Source organism: Rhagoletis pomonella, unplaced genomic scaffold (assembly GCF_013731165.1).
Source record: "Rhagoletis pomonella isolate Grant_MI unplaced genomic scaffold, Rhpom_1.0 Rhpom_scaffold_00011, whole genome shotgun sequence".
Lineage (NCBI taxonomy): Eukaryota > Metazoa > Arthropoda > Insecta > Diptera > Tephritidae > Rhagoletis > Rhagoletis pomonella.
Window position 1 is genome coordinate 1,277,603 of NW_023458565.1, and position 8,266 is coordinate 1,285,868.

Sequence of the window (8,266 nt, forward strand, 5' to 3'; positions counted from 1 at the left end):
TCAAATTATACCAAACCAGGAGTACTAAACTATGTATGTATGAAGCGTTTGCCTAATGACAGCATCTCACCATAGGCCAAATAGCGCCTTTTTCTGCGCGAAACTCAAATTTCGAAAATGCCACAATAAAAAAATTTGCACCGTGGTCATGTTGCAAATATCCAAAACCATTCAAAAATGCATTTTGTATTTATATAGTATAAAGCGCGGCTTGATAGAACTCAGATGAATACAGTTTTTCAATGCCAGTTGAAAAAAAAAAAATATATTCGTTTGCTTCCTAAGGTTTTTGGTTCAAAGACTATGATTTTGAAGCCATCTTTAATTTCGCACAGAAAAAGTAATAACTTGGCCTATTGTGCATGCATATGTATCTAAATTTATACATATAACGAATGCTGAAACTTAAGTATCACATTAATACGTTAATACTGAGTATTATTTAGTTAAAGATTTTTGTGTTGCAACGACATTTGTACATACACATTCCTACATACATACATACGTATGTATTTCTCAAAATAATTTCCCAACACTTTTTTTAAGTTTTGTATACATTTTCCATCGATCGTGCTGCTCTCTATCCTGAACTTAAATATAAATCTGTGACCCCATTTGCATCTTGAAATATTGCCCGTTGCTACATTTATGCATTCTTGTACAAACTCAGATAGATGCTTGCATAGGTACATAATTATAGCTAGCCACACAAATTTATAAACGCACCCACAAAACATAAATACATACATATGCTTATGTGGAACATTGCACCATTTTTAACGTAAACATTTTATTTGAGTTTTAAAGTTTTTATGTGCGGCATCCCAGACTATATCATTAACAATCTCGAATCTTTCTGGCTGCGTTAATTTTTTAATATACTCTATAAATTTTCTGAAGTAAAAATTTAAAAAAGCGTTGACCCCGTTAGTTGTGGCACATTTTGGCAAGAATGAGTTAAAAAAAAATAATGATTTTCCGCACATGTGTTCCTAACATCAGACAAAAAATGAATAATGACTATTTTTTTGCTTGTACTCTAAAAATAGTTCAGTCCAGGTGCTTGATTTTTTTGTGTGAATATTTTGTTTAGTTTTCTACACTGCAAAAATAGTTCAGTTCTATAGCTTTTGCCACTTTGACTTGGGAGTTACTGATTGGATCAATTAGGCCGAATGGATTTCATATTTTAAAAATTTTCTATGGCAGCAACTGATAAAGTGCCGCCTGGCTTAGAGTCCCTTTCCAGGCGCTTTTGTTGCAAGAAGCGTCTGGTCAGATCAAACGAGTTTTATTGATTGTATTCAAAAAGCTTAATTTAGATTTAAGTTTGGGAAAATTAGCTCGTTTCTAGGCCTAGTACTTTTTAAGCCCACTTCCCCCAAAAGCAAGACAATCCTGATCTAAAGAACGTGGACTAGAAGTCAATACAGCAAAGTTAAAAACCTCTGAATTTCAACATCCAAAACTTGTGTTTTATACATACATATGTACGTAGTACTGTCCCGCTCGAGTGAGGTGAAACACAATAATAGGGTGTCATCAAGGACAACAAATTCATCCCCATTGGCCTGATTCTATATTTTTAGCAACGACGATATTGCCGCGGTAAAAGCTGCTAACTCCAATTTTCGTTTACAACTAACTATTTGGTACCGACGGAAAGGGGAAAAATATACTACATGGTGGTGAAAACGATTAATTTTTTTGGTATTTAGAATGACTAAAAATGATTAAAAATTAAACCTGCTAACTCCAAAAATATTTACACTACCGGAACAAAGTATTGGCACAGCAAATTTTCCACAATATATGCAACAATTTTTATTCTAATATTTTTCCGCCAATCTGTATAAAAGTATGGTTCATTCAACAACAAAAAATATAATTCCTAAGCTTTGTTCAAAACTCGCGAAAATTCAGCAAATTTCCTTGAAAATTTTCAACTTTTTAATCAGATTTTTTAGAATTTTTTTGATTATGCAGTTTTGCAGCCCATTAAATACTAGTAAAAAAGTGCAAGTTCGGAGTTAGTCAAAAATCGCGTTGATTTTTAAGTTTTTTTTTGTTGAAGGTGTTTTGCATTTTTTCCATATAAAGTATTTACGAAAAAAATTTTTTGCATGAAAAGAATTGCCAAAAATCAACAGCAATTCCTAGCTACTTAAAACTGGCACTTTATTATAATAAAATTGATTGGGCTACAAATCTGCATACTCTGCATAAACTCTAAGAAATCTGATTAAAAAGTTGAAGTTTCATGAAAATTTGCTGAATTTTCGTGAGTTTTGCACACATTTAAGGAATTATATTTTTATGTTTTTTGTTGTAAAATGAACCATATTTTTATACGAAATTAGCGGAAAAATATTAGAATGAAAATTTTTGCATATATGTATTGTGATAAATTTGCTGTGCCAATACTTTGTTCCGGCAGTGTAATTATTTCTTCAATGAGAGGCTGCTAACTTAGGCGACCCGCCATTCGCACCAACTACTGTGGGATCAGCCTTCTAAGCAGAGGTTACAAGGTCTTAACAAGCTTATTGTGTGAACCACCGCCGACGAAAGAATTGGGCATTATCGGTGTGGCTTTAGACCTGGAAAATCCACCATAGCTCAATCATTCACAATACGCCAAATCGTAGAAAAGGCCCGCGAGAAAAGGTTCGACACTCATCATCTATTTGTTGACTTCAAGGCCGCTTTCGACAGCTCTAAAATGAGTTGCCTATACGCCGCGATGTCTGAATTTGGCATCCCCGCGAAACTGATACGGATGGATAAAATAAACCACCAGCTCCGCTATAATCGGGAACTAGCATTAACAACAATAATAATAATGTCAGCCTCTCTTGTCGTACAAAAATTACACTCTATAAGTCACTCATCATACCTGTGCTGGTTTATGGCGCGGACGTAGGGACAATGAGATTAGCCGATGAGGTGGCTTTTGGAGAATTCGAGAGAAAGATTTTGTGGAAGATTTAGGGGCCTTTCCGCGCTAGCGACGGCGAGTACCGCAGACGTTGGAACCATGAGCTGTATGAGCTTTACAACGACATGGACATCGTTCGAATGGACACCGACGCTCCAGCTCTGAAAGTATTCAACGCGTGTCTCGCTGCTGGTAACAGAGGAAGAGAAGCACCTCCTATGCGTTGGAAAGAGCCGATGGAGAAGGACTTGGCTTCATTTGGAATTTCCAATTGGTGTCAGTTGGCACAGAATCGCTTAGGCGGTTATTGCGCCAATAAAGAAGAAGAAGATTTATTTTACCCATCGACACTATTTCTTCAGTATTATCCATCTCAAAAAATTTAAAATATTGTTACATTTATGCCACTATCTCTACTCGGTCTCGAGATATTATATCTTGTCCACTTTTTTTCCAAAATAGAACACTGTGCGGCGATGATATATTTTTCTTTGATATTTGCAAACTGGCAAGTAAACAGTGGCGATTGAAGAAGAACCAAGAAAAAAGAATAATTTTAAAGAAAAAAGTTACCGATCAAGGTGTATGTTTGAGTATAATCATTTGCTAACCCCTGCGAAAATATTTTTATGGCTCGTTATTCCAACAAAGTTAAAATTGAAAGGTCGTCTTTTCCTTAATTTGGCTTCGTTGTTTGATTTTTTTTAACGACTATCTATTCTCATAAAAGTCCTCAGTCTATCTTGTATCCGGTGAGCAGCGTTAGTTGTTCTATCACATATGAATTTATGAATAAGTATTACTATTTTGCGCCAGTAAATTGTCTAATTGCATACTATTTTGGGAATTGCAAAGTAACCAAACACATTTAAAAATTATTTCGGTAAACAGTCACTTAAAAGAGATCAATAAAATCAATGATGCATCCGAAACCAATTTGGCCATCAACATGAAAATGCGTCATTGCCTATATTGAGCAAATCAATCATCAGTTGCCATACAAGGCAGAAACAAATATGTACATACATGTACACTGGCGGGCATTAGAATATACTCGCCTTACTTTGAAGAGTTTTGGCTATATTTCCATGGTTTATTTTATGTTTAATATTTTTTTATAAAAGCCCGGTTAGCTATACAACAAACACCATATAAATCCCCTTTTCAAACTTTATACAAAAATTATAAAAATTCGACAAACTTTCCCCAAATTTTTAAACTTTTTATTCAGAATCTTTAGAATAATTTCTGGTATGCAGTTTTAAAGCCCATTCAATTTTAGGATGATAAAGTGCAAGCTTCAATTGACTACAAAATACAAATTGAATACATAAAATAAACCATGGAAATATAGCCAAAACTCGTCAAAGTAAGGCGAGTCTATTCTAATGACCGCCAGTGTATGTATGTACACATGTCTGCCGTACGGACTGTACTTATAAGTACATTTATATACATATATCTAGGTAAATAAGTGTAAAGGCAATCATAGGTGAAATTAGAGTGAAAGGGAATTGCATCTATATAATTAAGCACATTTATATTTCTTTGTTTTTTTTTTGATTCAAGAATAGCTCTGTGATGACTTTTCATTGACGAAAGTATAATTTTGCATGTGAAAAACGTTAATTGAAATTGGCAAAGAACCATGTGTGCTTACTTGTTAACCAAGCTAAGAGAAAACAAACGGAAATTTATAAAAAAAAAACAACAAATATATTCTTGAAAGAAGAATTAAAAGATTGCAAATGAAGATGGACAGTTCGAGATAAACGAATGATGTATGGCATTTTAGGCACATTTTGCATATATTTGTATGTATGTACATATGTATTTATATATACTTATATTTGAATAATGCAAGTTTTTATTTATTTTAAATATTCACGTTTATTTATTTTAATAAAATTTTAAAAGATGCTGACATTTGGCGAAGGACGAAAAACGTTGCAGTGTACATGGCGTATGAGTTACTTATGTACATACATATGTATGTACTTTTATATGCAAGTACATATACAGACGTACATATGTACCTACATGCATTGCCATAAATATATTGCATGCATATGTATTTACATTAGGGTTGCCTCACCAAGAAAATTTGCGGGTTTCCCACTGGAATTATAAAATTTATTTTATTTGAAGACTTTCGCCAAAATATTACAGAAAATAATTTAGATTTGCGTGAGCTGGGCCGATTTGAAAATACCTATCAAAATCTCAGTATTTTGATGCAGTTGAAAAAATTTAAAACAAAAATGAGTAAGCTTCTACTCTGCTATCAAATTAGCATATTTTTATTTTTTTATTTTTATTTTTTTAAAACCAATTTTAGTTATCAGCATAAAACAGCTCTATTTCTGGAGGTATTTTAAAATCAGTACAGCTCAAGTAAATCGCAATATTTTGATGGAAGTTTAAAAATATTATAAATTTGATATTTTCGTTGGAAAGACAATACCGACTTTTCTCTTTTGTATTGAGAGTGATGCACCCTAATACACATATGTATATTGCATACGTATGTGTATGTACGTACATATGTTCGTGGTCGTCATCACCTGGCACACGAAAGCCATTTACATATACTACATCTATGGGAGGTGTGTCGCGGTGTGCCAAGATGTGAGGTGGTGCTGCTGACTTTTGGCTGTCAGACAATAGGCAACATTGCTGCCGATGTTGATTGCCGATTACCGATTGTGTCTGGCGCGTGCAATGATGCTGCCACCGCTCACAATGGGCACACAAATCGAGTAAGAAAAATTCATTTTTTCTCGCAGTCGTGAACAGCGCTTCGAAAGCGAAAGGTGTAAAAGTGGCAATGTGGTTTCGCGGAGCAATTTATTTTCCTTTCCACGGCGATCGACGCGTAAAAATCATTTAAAAGGAAAGTAAATTGTAGGAAAAATATTTTAACATAAACTTACCTGATCTGTTGCGTGACATATGGTGGCGTAGTAAATAAGTAAATGCTGAAAGCCGGTAATGTTTTAGCAGCGGCGCATAGCATAGAGGATATGCGGGCACAAATTTAGAAAGCTAAAAACTCATGTGTAAGAGAAGCTGCGAAATGATAAAATTTAGTTGATTTAAATAAAAAAAAAGTGTATTCATTTTCAGCAATGTTGGATTGTGTGATTTATTGCGTATATTCGTTAAAGTTAAAATTAAAATAAACGCATAAAAGTAAATATACATACATTAATATATATATATATATATGTATTTATATAAACATAAACAACAATTAAAATAATATCAGTTAAGCTTACAGAGGAGGAATACAGACAATGTGCTACAAATATAAATATATTTGAGTGATTAATTTATTTAAATAAAACACTTAACAAACAAATTAACATCGAAAAATGTAAAAAAAACGTGTTTTTAAAAAATCATACAATACAAGTATAGTTAAAATTGCAATGACATTAAGGGGTACGCGCTTAAAGCCTAGTCGCATGAGTATTTTATGATTAATTTTTTAAGCAAAGCGCTTCAAATTCCTAAAAAAAACAGCAACAACAATAAAGCTTGCAACGGTAAAAGTTTTTTTTTTGTTTTTTTTTTTTTTTTGTTTAATAGCAGCAGCTAAAGTATTGGACATTTTTAATAAATGTTTGGAAATTATATATTTTTTCGCTCGGCACTGCGGCATTGCGAAATAGCAAAAAATGCGAAAATCATGTGCAAACACTGTGTATAAAGAAACATATACAAAGAAACGCAATGTGAAATGTAAATAAAACAACAATAGAGTAGAGATCAACAAACGATTAAACGAATTATTAGTATGAAGCGGGTAGATAAAAAAAGTAATTATAAAAACTCATGCAACATTACTACGGTTATACAATGAGAAAATAGTAAAAAATTATAAAAGTCTTAAAAACAAAAGTTTAGGTGTACACAAATGCGGACTTTTGAGAATGCAGCTTGAGTTATTTAAAATTTTTTTTTCAGATTTAAATTTGCGAAAATGTTACACATTTGATAAAATATTAATTGCTTTTAGAGAACTTTTGTGAAAATATCGCTAAAAAATAATTAAAAAAAATGACTTACAATAACAAAACAACTTAAGCTGCTTTTTCAAAAGTGCACAGTAATGATTCCAAAGTAAATCATAGCTATTACATAGAGACATACATATGTATGCTATGATGCAGCGGCAAGGTGTTGGCGGTTTAGACAGTAAACAGCAGCATATCAAATATAGTTTGCCATATTTTTTGCACATATTTGCATTTATAGTCAAAGTTTGAAACAATATTTTAAAATAAAATTTATCTTTTTACAATTTCTCGTTTTGTTTTTTTTTTGTGTATTCATTTTAATTGCTATTTACTACTAAATAAATACGAGTACTCATACATTTATTAATTTTTTTTCCCCCACAGCGTACCAACATTAATGGCCCGAATATTAAAAGGCAGTGGAGCGCATAATCAACACATGATGATGATCCTTAGAGCAGCTCGCTAGTCAAAAACTTAAAAATAAATCAAAGTCACACAAGATATATGAATCAACTGTCTACCGGTGGTGCTGGCGGTGTTGCTGGCAGTGACGGCACGATGATGTTGGCGCTGTTGTTGACAAATGTACCATCAAATAATTAATCAGAACTTTTCACAGTTTGTGCCTTGTATGCTCTATAATATGTATAGATATATGTATGTGTGTATGTATGTATGTAAGCGACTAATGCCAACCGATGATTTGTGCAATGTGACTACTGTTGGCTAATCATACAACTAATGATTCATTAGTTTGAGTGCCAATAGGCAAATGAGTAAACAACTATGCATCTATTGCAACACAGAGCCAGATGCAGCGCCAAAATGCTATATACATATGTAAGTATGTAGGGGAACCGCATTCAGTAAGAAAAAGTGGAAGGCATGGAAAAAGTCACTTGCTAACTGCGGAAAGAAATTGCAGTGCCTACACTGCTTGGAGGCGAAAGTGTTGCCAACTTGCGTTAAAGGCGTGCCCCACAGCCGCAAAGTAAGTATGCAGCAGTGCAGTTTTGACACGCCAGCGATTTTATGCCTACTTCTATCTACCATTTGATCATTTTTTATTTAAATAAACTTTTTACTTGCCTCACATATCAGCTATTTATAAAACATTCAAAAACAAATTGAAATTGATGGAAAACAAATAAAGTACTGTCAGTGGACAGCAAAACAATAAATAATGGTTTCTATTTTTTAACTTCAAACTCATAAGGCAAAAGGCAAGCATTGTATATTGTTTTTTAAATTATTTTTTTTTTTTTGGCAGTGTTTCAATGGATTTGCTGGCCAGGTGTGCCAG